This window comes from Eublepharis macularius, chromosome 6 (genome assembly GCF_028583425.1).
Source record: "Eublepharis macularius isolate TG4126 chromosome 6, MPM_Emac_v1.0, whole genome shotgun sequence".
NCBI lineage: Eukaryota > Metazoa > Chordata > Lepidosauria > Squamata > Eublepharidae > Eublepharis > Eublepharis macularius.
In genome coordinates, this window is record NC_072795.1 from 1,365,543 (window position 1) to 1,379,129 (window position 13,587).

A 13,587-nucleotide genomic window follows, 5' to 3' on the forward strand; every position below is an offset into this window, starting at 1 on the left:
CATAAGCATAAGCACAATTTCAACAGGAAAGAAGAGATGTATTGTCGAAGGCTTTCACGGCCGGAGAACGATGGTTGTTGGGGGTTTTCCGGGCTGTATTGCCGTGGTCTTGGCATTGTAGTTCCTGACGTTTCGCCAGCAGCTGTGGCTGGCATCTTCAGAGGTGTAGCACCAAAAGACAGAGATCTCTCAGTGTCACCACTGAGATCTCTGTCTTTTGGTGCTACACCTCTGAAGATGCCAGCCACAGCTGCTGGCGAAACGTCAGGAACTACAATGCCAAGACCACGGCAATACAGCCCGGAAAACCCCCAACAACCATCAGGAAAGAAGAGAGTTTAAGAATGAATAGGGCCTGGTTTCCACCAGTCCTGAAAAACACCAGACTAACAGAATACTCTACATCTTACACTAACCTTGCAGATAAGATTAGTACATCAAGCACCAATCCATATGCAAAAGAACCTCCTCAAGATACAGTGAAGCTTCCCCCCATTAGCATTCCACATCTGTCTGACAGAAAAGCCATCTGTTCTTTCGCTTGAAAGTGTGCTATAAACAGATGGTTATGGAGCCACATAGAATCCGAGGCTTCAAAGGGATCTTAGAAGCCATCTATCCCAACCCCTCCTCAACGAGGCATTTCCTACACCTTTAAAGGGAGTAGTTATTACACCTCTGCTTAAAAACCCTTCATTGGCCAAGGACGAGGCAGCCAATTACAAACTGGTCTCCAAGTGGCCATTTCTGGAGGAAAGTGATAATGTGTTTCTGGAGGATACACCCGGCCATGGCCCATTTCAGTCTGGTTTCAGGTCTGGCCTCGGAACTGAGCTGGCTTTAGTTGTGGCAGTGGGCAGTCTTTCTTTGAAGTTGGATGGGAGGCCCACAAGATGATGCCAAGCAATTGGTGGAGAGGGATGCCCCTTTGTTAATGGTGTTTCTTGCCTGCCTTTTGGCCGGGGGAGTTAGACTCCCTGGCCTTCCGATCCTGACTGCAACGACCTGTGGGGGTCAGAAGGGCATGCTGAGCCAGGTGGGACATGGGCTGTGTTTCAGGGGAAAGTGTCCCAGTTACCAAGACCCCCTTGCCCCACACGGAGAACACCCTACCCTGGAAGACGCACAGCGTGGAGGACTACCGGCGGCACGTCCTCTTCTGCGGCACGGAAGTCATCCAGACCAAGCGGAGCAGCAAAGGGCCCCCCAGAGCAGTCGTGCTGCAGACAGGTAAGGGGGGGCACTGAAGCAGCTTTGCACCAGGTGGAGCAGAGGAGCTGTCTACTCGGCTATGGAAAGGGAACCGTTACCTATCAAGGTCCCCGTTAAATTGAGGGGCCCCTGCCCCATTCAGCACTCCCAGGAGAAACAAGCAGAGCAGTGGTGGTGGTGGGGCAGGGCTGGCCCTCCACAGAGCGATGCTCAGGGCCTCCAAGAAAGGGAGCGACTCCCTTGCCAAGTTTTGGTAAGTGACAAACTAAAAAGTGTGAACTCGTCAAATGAAGTGGATTTGTATAGAAGTACCCAAAGTATACTTCCACTTTCAAGTGTTGAAAGTTCCAGCCCTGTGAAAAGAATGAGCAGCTTTAGAGGCAGAGTTTCTCTGCAGAACTCTCTGCCAGGAGAGGCGACGGGGAGAAAGGTCACAGCTTCCCACCAGTGGTTACACCAGGCACACGGGGGGTCCGGCAGAGCCCAGCATTTGATGCCAGCACCTCTGTGCATGAAACGCTCTCCCCCCCCTTCCGTGCAGGCCTCTTTCCTGTCCACGGCATTGCTGCTCCGCCTGGCCTTGCCACTGTGCCGCCCGCTCCGCTTTGCCTCCACCCATGACCGTCTTTCCAATGCAGGCTTTAACACCGCCAAGGGAGACCTGGTGAGGTCCATCCTCTACCCGAAGCCCCTGAACTTCAAGATATACAGAGATGCCTTCAAGTTTATCTTGGGCCTGGCCATGGTAGGCGTACTGAGCCTTGTCTACGCAGCTTGTGTGTATGCTAGCAATAAGGTGAGTAGTACTGGAAACCAGGCAGGAGGTTCTGAGCTAGGTTTGCTGGCCTTCAGGTGTTAGCTGGAGATCTCCCAGAACTACAGCTGATCTTCAGCCAACAGAGATTGCTTCCCTTGGAAAAAATGGCAGCTTTGGAAGGCTGGCTCCATGGAATTATACCCTGCTGAGGTCTGCCCCCCCACCTTCTCCAGGGTCCACCCTCAAATCTCCAGGTATTTCCCAAGTATGAGTTGGCAACCCTGAGCTCCCCCTGAACCAGGCAGTGTTGGTGAGGGCTGGGGTGGTGGTAAACTTTCTGCAAGGCCTTTGGCTCAACCTCATGTATTCTTGTGAGATCTTCAGTTTTGTTGATGTTTTTTTTAGCCTTTTAATTATTTATTGTGGATTTTAATGTTTAAGGCTTTGTTTTGAAGGAGCAGTGGTCTAAAAATCTGAAAAATACAATAAAAATAAAAAATGATCAGTTGTGATTGAGTTCTTGATTTGGAAGTGGGGGAAGGAATTGATCGTTCCCCAAGGTTGCTTGCCTGTTGAGTTTGGAGGGCGATCTGTCTATTACACCAATATCCCGTGCACATGTGCACACGCATGCATGCGTGTGTGCATGCACACACACACAGACCAGATCAAAATCTCAATAAACAAAACCAGATGTTAAACTTGAGCATCTATAAAGTTAACTGTAGACTATTTTGTGAACATCTGCATGCTCTCTTCCCACAGCAATCCGTGTCAGACACTGTGGCCATGGCTCTCATTTTCCTAACTATTCCCGTCCCCCCAGCCCTCCCGTCTGCCCTGACCACTGGCATTATTTACGCCCAGAGGAGGCTGAAAAAGAGGAGAATTTTCTGCATCAGCCCGCAGAGGATCAACATCTGCGGGCAACTCAATCTGGTGTGCTTTGACAAGGTGGGTGGGAAGATTCATTCTGGCCGGTGGGGAGGGGAGAGTCTACCCAGGTGCAGCGGAGAGATCAGAGCAGCACCTGGTCTGCCCTGGCAGATAGTGACAGGAGCCTGGCAGGAGTTGGGAAGCCCCTCTTCAAATGTGACCCCCAGCCCTTGGACTAGGCCACTCTCTTTCTTACTTTCAGCAGGCCACTAGCAATATGAGAATCATGGTAGTAGCCCACTTCACAGCCTCCTATTATAAGGGTGGAAAAAAATCGACAGTAATCACTTTAAAGAGTTAGAATCTGCTGCAGATTAGCAACCGGAGGTTAGGCTTGCAGTGATGGGTGTGAGGGAATGAACCCCTCACCCACCGTGTTTTCCATTTCCTCCAGATGTCTGTGTCTCCCCACCCTCACATCAGCCCCAGTCTCCCAACCCCTTATGGCCCCCTGCCTCAGCTGCATTCACTTTTTAAATTTTTTTTATTTTCATAATTTTAATAACATTAACAGCTATCATCAAACTAAACAACAATATACTCAAATTAAAACCAAAGATGGATACAAGTTTGTCAGTATCAATACAAGAAACCATTAATACTTATTTTAAATATGTAACAAACAGAACAATCTTAACAGTAGAGATATTAATAGTAATATAACAATCTGCACAAAAGGTCACCACAAACCCTACATTTCCATATCAATAACTTCTTGGTAAGGTAGCTTTGTCAAAAGTAGATCATTTTTAGAAAGAAATTCGAGGAAAGGCTCCCACTTAACATAAAAATTCGAAGTACCAGAGGGGTTTTTCTGTAGGTATAGCTTTTCTGTTATTTTTTCCATTATTAGAAAATCCCATATCTTGTTGAACCAGGTGTTAATTGTAGGAACTGATTGTGACTTCCAAAATGAAGCAAGTGAGGATTTAGCTGCATGAAATAGTATAGTTATTAAATCCCTTCTAACAGAAGGGATATTTAGATCGTCCCAATTATCCAAAAAAAGAATTTCTGGTTTTAGAGGAATCTTATATGAAGTTATAAGTTCTACTTGATATAAAATCTTTTTCCAGAATTCTTTTACATACTTGCAGTTCCACCAACAATGTATATAATTACCTAGTTCCCCACATTGTTTCCAACATAGGGGGGAACTTTTTGAATAGGTTTTTGACAACTTATAGGGTGTGAGGTACCAGTAATTAATAATTTTGTATGATTGTAAATAAAGATTGATCACATGTGTATTAAATGAATTAGAGACCCAAATTCGTTCCCAATCAGTATTTGAAATAGTGATTTCCCAATCTTTTTGCCATCTGGAATATAGATTAGTATTGGGTGTGCTTGATAAGTGTATTAGTAAATTGTAAATTTTGGAAGTTAAACCTTTTCTTATGAATTCTTGAGTGGCAATAAAATGTTCAAACTCAGTTTTTGGTTTATTCATTATTTCTTTCAGCTTGATATCTTTTGAAAAATAGACTAATTGGAAGTAGGAGAAACAAGGAATTTTCTGTCCCATTTTTTCTTCTAATTTATGCTTTTCTAACAAGCCAGTTTTTGTAGCAATATCAATTAAACGAGGGTTATTGTATTGATCTTTGGTTTTTAAATTGATTATCTTATAATTATATTTTTGGATCTTCTTGGTAGCAAAGCGAGATACCTTGGGGATTAATTAGTTTTTATATCTATCCCATATTTTTAAAATAGCTATTAAAAATGGATTATGATTAATTTCTTTGGGTCTATGATTAGATTTTTTCCAAATTATATCTTGTAACGTAATATTGAGTTGTGGGATACTTATGGTTTTTAGCTGCATTCACTAAAGAAGAACCGAGTTGGTCTTGTGTGAGTGACTGATGGGCCAGGGCCCTTGCCCTTTGACCCTGAAGGTGTTGCGCTGTTTCCTTGAATCTAGACTGGCACCCTGACGGAGGACGGCCTGGACCTCTGGGGCACCATCCCTTGCCAAGGCGGCAGGTAAGAAGCATCGGCCACGAGCCGGGGGGGGGAGTTTTTAAGGAAGGCGGGACTCTTCTGCAGTCTTGAAGTGAAACCAAAGGGGACAGGGGAGTCCACATCTGAACTTTCAGCTTCTGTTATCAAACCTTGTCTTTCAAGATCAGGAAGCAAGACACTTCAGAATGCAAACCTTCATTCCATCCCCAAGGGGCAGGGGTCCAATTCAATAGGGCACACACACTCCCCCTTCCCCACTTTAAAAAATCTAAAGCTGCTGCATGAGAATCTTGGAGTGGGGCAGGGGTGCTTAGCCCTTTCTCCTCGGGCAGTTTCCCTGCTCAGTATACACCCCCTCCCACCCAGCTACGGAATAGTCTTTTGGGCAGAATCTCAAATGCTGATCCTGCTGAGGTGGCTATAAATATGAGGGGGACAGAGGGACAGGCAGCTGCACACAGAGAGGGAATCCTGAGTTGGCCCTGAGTGGACAAGGAAATCTCGCCAGTGAACGATGGGGCGAGAGCAGCCTGCAGTGCTGTGTGGGTCCTGCTTTAGACTGAGTTAGGTGGAAGGCTTCATTCCATGCCTGACCTTGGGAGATGCCACAGCCGGGAGTGAATCGGGCGGGCCTCTGTCTCCAGGATCTTTGGGCGGGCAGGCCTGTTGCAGGGCAGCTTTCCCCAGATCAGAGGTGCAGTAGCGGAGAAAGGGGCACCCTTTGAGGATTTGGCTCAAAAAGTCCTGGGAGACTCTCTGTGTTTTTGGCACAAGGGGGCGGAGAGGAGTGGTGTAGCTGGGCCAAGCCCATCAGAACCTTTTGTGAGATCCTGGCTGGAGCTGCTTGACCCAGGGCTGGGGCAGGAGCTCCAGCAGCAGCAGCCCAGGGCTGAGAGCCGGTGAGGAGCACAGCCACATCCTCTGCAGAGCCAGAACCCAGATGTAGCCCCAGCTCAGCCAGCCTGCAGAATGGGCCTTCGTTCAGCCTGCACACATGAAAGAATTCTGCAACAGACACTCAGTATCCCGTGCCTGTTTTCCAGGGAGGCCCCAAACCCTCTTGCTCCTCACCCAGACAGCGAAGCACAGCAAAGACTGTCACAATCTCACAATCCCAATGACTGAGGTGGAAAGCAAAATCAAAGAGTCCAGTAGCACCTTTAAGACTAACCAATTTTATTGTAGCATAAGCTTTCGAGAATCAAGTTCTCTTCGTCAGATGCATGTATCATCTGCATGTATACATTCATGCATGTATACATGCATCTGACAAAGAGAACTTGATTCTCGAAAGCTTATGCTACAATAAAATTGGTTAGTCTTAAAGGTGCTACTGGACTCTTTTTGATTTTGCTACCACAGACTAACATGGCTAACTCCTCTGCATCTATGAGGTGGAAAGGAGAGGGGAGCCCACATGCCTGAAGGTCTGCCACAGGTCAGGGAGAAAATGGCTCTTAAGAAAATGTTATTGCAAAGAGATTTAATTAACGTGGTCCACCCAGCCAGTGGGGCTCAGCCCAGCTCCAGGACAGCCTGCCCGGCCCTGCCACTCCACAAATGTCCACATATCTCTGTGGGCCTGGGTGCATGGCGGAGGTATCAGTTCCTGGACTCATCAAGGAATGGAGCGATTCTGTGCGCCTCCGGAGCAATGTCTCCTCTTTGTAGTGGATGTAGCCCACTGGTTAGCAGCCAGGCCCTGAGCATGGAGTCCCTGTGTGCTGATTAAACTCTTCCCTCTGCCAAGCAACCAAGGGCAGCTCCTCCTCTTTGTATCAGCTTCCAGAATGTCCACAGCTTCTCCTCCGGCTCGCCACTGCCCTGGGGTCCGCTCTGCATCGCCATGGCCACCTGCCATTCCCTGCTGGTTCTGGAGGGGAAGATTCAGGGAGATCCGCTGGACCTGAAGATGTTTGAGGGCACCGGCTGGGTGAGTCCTCTGACCTGGTAGCTGTACAGGCAGAAGAAGTCAGTTGACCCAGAAGGGAAGGAGCTGCAAATGAAGGCTGTCTCTCTTCCTGGCCTTTCCGTTTGCTGGCAGGTGGGGTGGGCCGTGGGATAGGGTGGATTGCCAGTCTCCAGGGAGTGGCTGGAGATCTCCTGGAATTACAACAGATCTCCAGGCAACAGTTTACCTGGAGAAAATGGCTGCTTTGGAGGGTAGACTCTATGGCATTATACCATTCTGAGGCCCCACCCCTCTGCAAACCCTGCCCTCTCCAGGCTCTACCCCCCCCCCCAAATCTCCAGGAATTTTCCAGCCTGGACCTGGCAACGCTAGGTAAGAGGGACAGGGTTAAGGTTGGTGTTGGAGTGTGTGGCAGATGCCGCCAAGCCTCCTTTCAGCCTTGCTGTGGTGGGTGCTGCCAAGCAGGTGCTTGTGAGGGTCACAGGGCAATGGTAGCAGCAGCTGGGAGCAGAACTGCACTTCCCCAGCTGCCTCCAGTTCCAGGTGGGGGGCTGGGGAGGCTGCAATAGAGACACATCCTGGAGGGGACACAGGGGTATCTGTGCATGCCCCAAGGACACCCGCTTTGAGTGGATCCTCTCGCAAGGTGCCCAGAGTGGGCCAGCAGCTCAATCCCAAAGCTGCTTGGAGCCATGCCTCAGGAGGATGGGTGTGCTGGGGTTATTGGCTGGCGGCATTTGGATCTCAGGCCAGAGCTGAGAGGCAGGCGTTGCAAGTCCCTTGAGCTGCAGCAGGGAAGCCCCGTTTCTTTCAGACCGTGGATGGAGTTGGCAGGTGAGAGGGTGGCAGCCTGGCAGGGTGTCGGAATCCTGAGGCTGTGGTTTGCACTTGCTGTGACACGCCTGGGCCTCCAACTGAAAGGACTCGTGGGGACAGTCGGAAGCCAACTGGATGCTCCCGTAATACTCAAGGGGTGGGGGCACTGCCCGGTTTTCAGAAAGTGCTTCAGTATGCTGCCCTGTTCTGCCTTGAATTTCAGCCTGAAGCCTGCTGGCAGGCAACCCCCTGACTAGAAGCAGAGTTACTGGAAAGCATCCAGGATTCCTGCCCTGATCCCTGTGCCTTTTTTGACGACAGGAAATGGAAGAGGCCAGTGCCGAGCCCAGTAAAACCAGCACAGCAGATTCCTGTACAGTTATTAAGCCGGGACCAGCCGCTTCCCAGGTACGCGCTGAATCTTTCACTGGGAAGCCACTGCCTGCCATCAGATCCCATGCTGGAAGGGGGACTGAGAGCCAAGCAGGTCCAGCTAGCCTTCGGGAAAGAAAGGGCAAGCCCACGGGGAATACAATGAAACAATGCTTCACAAAGTGTTCAACTTTTAAAGTGCCAGTGCTGTATAATTTAAACATTCATACAAATTTGTGCAGTTCTTACAGGAACAAGAATGAATCCAATATACAGAAAGTGCATTCAAAATTATTGCAACATGTCCGGGTTTGCTCTGTGCATGGAAAGGACACCAGAAAGAAGGAAAGAGACTAATGCAAGGATTTAAATTTATACAAACTTTATTACACCCGGACATGTTGCAATAATTTTGAATGCACTTTCTGTATATTGGATTCATTCTTGTTCCTGTAAGAACTGCACATATTTGTATGAATGTTTAAATTATACATCACTGGCACTTTAAAAATTGAACACTTTGTGAAGCATTGTTTCATTGTATTCCCCGTGGGCTTGCCCTTTCTTTCATACCAGATTGTTACGGGGTTTGCCATCCCTCCCCTTTTCGGCCTTCGGGAAAGGGCAGGTTATGATTTTCTGGGGAGGGGAGAAGAAAACAGTGGTAAAGATAGAATGGAGACCTTAGAGGGATGTGCACTCATGAAGATGGGTGGATGGGAGCAAGAACAAGGAATGATGCTTCTTCCCCAGGGCAGGGTAAATATTTTAGTGCAGGCTGGCTTTTGAATGATGTCCCCGTGGAACTCTGGGGGCTGCAGGTGTCTGATGCTTCACAGCAGTGCAATTCCTAGGATTTCTTGCTGGGAGATAAACCATCTTTTAAAAAGGGATAGATGTGGCCTCTGCTGCTGTGAGCCTGTTCTGCGAATGGCACCACGGTTTGCAGAAGAGATCAGTGGGTCCAACCCAGTATGTCTCCCTCCCACTTGCCTGCAGACCCCTGACTAAGCTCTCCCTGTCCCCCCCACCCCACTTTTGCAGGCCTCCGTGGAAGGAATCGCGATCTTGCGCCAGTTTCCTTTTTCCTCCTCTCTCCAGAGGATGTCTGTCATTGTGCAGGAACTCGGGAAGGGCTCCTACGACCTCTACATGAAAGGAGCCCCGGAGATGGTGGCCAGCTTTTGCACAGCAGAGACTGGTACGGGCAGAGAGAGCCCCAAAGGCTGGGAGGGCGGGCAGCTCTGAGGGTCCCTTCTGGCTCCAGGCAAGGGCAGCTCTGCCCACTAGGTGGGCAACACCACGGTCACGAGGGTCGGGACACAGCAGGGAGGAGGGAGTACACATTTCCAGTCATGTTTCTGATGAACACGAGTGCTGGGAGATGCCTGAACATTTGCTGTGAGGTGTAGGAGTGAGCCGTGATGTCACTGCCATGCGATTCCTACACAACGGTAACGTGTACAGGAGCCCTTTGCTCACATGCCATTTCTTTGACTTTCAGTGAGGCAATTGTGATGTTTGCTTTGGATGCTTGGAGCTTGTCCCACAATCTTCTTTATTGTTTTCGGTGAGAGGCAGGGCTGGCAAATTAGGGAGGAAATCACGAAAGAGACCCACTTGGTGTTAAATAATAAACCACAGCTATGAAGCTCTGCTGGATCCCAGATTAATTAGCCATGGGAGGGCACAGTTGGGTGCTTGCCTACTTGTGGTGACTGAAGGGCGAAGAGGACTTCCTGCTGGCAGCTTTCCAGCCACACTGAAGTGGGCATTTGTTCACAAAAGAGGCACCAGACAGCAAGCACATGGGTGTGCCCTTCCAGGTTGCTCTGCCAGCTGCAATGAGCCTCCTGCTGAATTTGGGCAACCAGTGGTTCCAGCGGTGCTAGATCTGTCCCTGACGGGTTATTTGTTTGCTTTGGGCCTCTTTAGTGCCACCTCATTAGAGAGCTGCTTGAGGCGGCTTACAGATGAAGCACAACGCCATCAAATCGTCCTAAATTACAGATATAAATCCTGGATGTTCTGCAGGTTGGCTTGTTGTGCCAGGCAGTCCTAGCTCTCTTTCCAGGAAGTTCCCCAGAAATAGACCTCAATGCTGGCCAAGCTATGGCAGAGGCGCACCTTCCACCAAGTGAGAGACGTCAGCTGGTTTCAGCCTGACTCATGTTACTCTCCATGATGGTAGGGCTGGGCTGGGCTGGGCTGGGCTTGCTAAAGCAAAGCAACCCACATGCCCTCTTGCAACCATTGCCAGTTCATTTGGATGAGATTTTCCCCCGGCTTGGTTGTGTCAGGATGTTAATTTAGTTAGCCAGAGTAACGCCATCTTGGTGTTGATGTTTCTCAGTGTTTAACCTTTCTCAGGTTTCAGTGTTTCTCTCCTGCAGATTCAGCTGCTTTCCCAGATGGTTGTTATCTACCCAGACTAGACAACAACCTTGGGAGTCCTGCTCCTTCCCAGGCCTCCGCAGACGAGCCACAAGGAGGGAGGCAGGGAAGGGATGTTTGTTGTATTGCTACTTCTAACTAACCCGTCATTCTCAACAAAGCTTTTGTTCAGTCCGAAGCTATCCTGCTTCTGGAATACTCATGGACACCTGTACTCTGAATATAATCTTTCAATAAAACCTTTGAGCCAAGAAAACTTGACATTCTTGTAATCAAGGGGTGGGAGATGAAATCAAAGTAACTGGACTTTCATGATCTGACAGGTTGATCAGAAGCCACAGGCTACTTGGCCAGGCTTCAGGCAGTTCCACATCTTCTAAGCCACTCGTTTGCTAGCAAGCCCACCATGAGATGTCCAGATGAGAAGACTGTTGTAAGGAGGGTTAGCCACCCATTTCCCTCTCCTGGCTTGTGAAAGGGGTGCAGAGAGACAGGGAGAGAGAGCAGAGGCAGGGGGTGCCTTTGGGTATCCTCTGACTGGACAGTCTGAGAGCGTATGTGGGCCCCCGCTTCCTTAGCCATATTTCGTGGAGAAAGAGTCCCTGGCACAGCTGTTCCCACACCGCATGGGGACTCGACTGGGGCAGTGCCCCTTGGGTACAAGCGTGCCTCAAGGACGGATGCTGTGTGACCGTGAGACGGAGTGGCGCCATGATCCTCAGTCCAGGCTCCACATCCTGTGCGCTTCTCTCTCTAGTGGGAATTTCTTCCTCTTCCCCTCGACAGTTCCAAGGAATTTCGTAAAGGAGCTCAAAGTCTACACATCACAAGGCTTCCGAGTCATTGCGCTGGCACAGAAGGCACTGGCCATGGGCGAGGGTGCAGATCTGGACGGCTTGGAAAGGTGAGGCCTGCTGGGATTCTCCTGTAGCCAAGGGGGAGGCTGTCCGGGGCAGGGTCACAGGAAGCAGCAGCTCTGCTCATGGGCAGAGTGGCCCTTAGGCCCTGCCGAGTTTTTAGTGCATTCAATCAAGACAAGTTAGAGTATGTAGACCTGAGCCCCCAGACCTACTTCCTGCAATGTGTCCTCCACCCTTTCTCCAAGGACCTGATGTGCCCGTGCAACCAGCCTTTTCTTCGGCGCCTGATTCACAGGACACCAGCCTGTGGCTCTGACTGGACAGCCAGCTGGGGGAGGAGGGGAGGATCTGGGTGGGGCTGTGGGTCCGGCCCTGGGGGAGTGAACTTCTTGCCCATTATTCTGTCCCCACCCCCGTGCCATATGAGTTCACACAGGGAAGCTTGTCTTTCTTCCTTGTGAAAGTGACCCTCCCCTCGTTCCCTTTGACCTGCCCAAGGGAGGAGGTGGAGTCTGGCCTGACCTTCCTGGGCCTTCTGGTCATGGAGAACCGGCTGAAGAGCGAGACCAAACCCGTCCTGGAGGAACTCACGGGTGCCCGCATCCGGAGCGTGATGGTCACAGGTAAGGATGGATGCGTTTCAGAAATTTGGAAGGTATTAAAGGAAAAACACTCCTAGGTTTTTTGGGGAGGGTGGGAATGGACATTTGGGGAAAAATTGAAATATATCCCCTATATTAGCTGCTTGCTTTCCTATCAACCCTAAGCTTATTTGTTGATTTGGCTATATAAAATGCATCACTTAAATGGCATAAACAATTGTACTTAATGGCTTATGTATAGAATATATAAGTACATGTGCATTACTTTTCTATAAGCAAAACTGCAAATATGCACAGTACATAAGAGAGAGCATCAAACTGCTAGACCCCGTTACCTTAACACATTATCTTAATTTTTGCCATCTAAGAGGTAGGAAAAATAAACCTTGAAATTAGCAAAGGAGGAGTATAATTTGGTTAGAAACAGTCTCCTATAATAACAATTGTTGGACCACCAGCGTATTTAGATATCAAATTAAAATGTGTAACATTGAAAACACTGATCTCTTAATTAGCATCAATCACATTATTTCATAGTAATCGTTGCCATGGTGATTCACATTTAAGCAATAAACACAATTTTGAAAACATGTTGTATATGCCTATTCTCGAATCCCATTGCTCCCAATATACTCCTGGGCTCAGTTCCGGGTGCTGATGTTGAACTTTAAAGACCTATACAGCTTGGGGGCCAGCATATCTGAAGGACTCTTGTGCTCCCAAATGAACCTACCCGCCACTCTGGTCATCTTTGGAAACTCTGCCTGGTATACACACACCCAATAGTCTTAGCTTACATGAGTGGAAGCCCAAGGAAGGGCCTTTTTGGTTGTGGCACCAAAATTATGAATTTCCATCCCAGAGAGCTTCTTCTATTCCTCTTGATCCTCGTCTTCTGCCAGCAGGTGAACACTTGTCTGTTTTGTTTGGCCTTCCCGCACTGACCCTCCCTGTTTATCTTGTGAAGGGAGGGTTTGCAAGCCTCATCCCCTCAGGACTAGATATGGGTATGAACAGAAAAAAACCCTGACATGGTGTTCGTTGCCATCCACAAACAACGAACATTGACGAACATGATCCTGTTCACGAACATGTTGGTTGTCCGTGAGGGCCAGCAGGCTCTCCTCCTGCCATCAAGATCCCTACCACACTGCTCCCAGAAACCCTACTCGAGCAGGCAGCAAGAAATATACCAATAATAAATAATAGCTTGGTCCCAGAGCCTGGCACCAGCCCTGGAACCTGAAGGAGTAGAAGAAAATTCAAGCTCCAATGCACTCACCCTGTCTCTCTAACAGCAGCTGTCTCTCCTTGAAAGCCAGACCTGGGAGCCCCCCTCCCTCCTGGTCTTTGTTCCCTTCTTATAACAAATCTGGAGCTCCAGTTCACACTTGGAAGGAAGACCTGCCTATCAAGCTAAATTGGGCTTAGATTGGGGTTTCCAGGGCAACAGCAGGAGTTCAGAGTTCAGTCAATCCCTGCCTAAGTTGCCAAGGGAATTGATTGCAGGTGCCAGACTGTCTGGCTTGACAAACAGCAACAAACAAGGCTTGCAACGACCACCTGTTCATTTAGAATGGGGCCTCATGAAAAGCTTGTTTGCGAACAGCAGATTGGGCTGTTCGTGGGTTTTTTAGTTCGTATTGCTGTTCGTGCCCTTCTCTACTTGGGACCCAGGAGACGGGAAAAGTCCCCGCTGTCATCTTGGGCCTCCGCTTAGCCTTGCAACCATTTCTTTTGCTTCCAGGGGTTTAC

At 49.0% G+C, this 13,587-nt stretch overlaps 1 pseudogene; it reads left to right on the plus strand.

Moving 5' to 3' along the window:
- Nucleotides 1-13,587, plus strand: part of LOC129332117 (probable cation-transporting ATPase 13A5) — a 51,059-nt pseudogene that overhangs the window by 11,702 nt on the left and 25,770 nt on the right.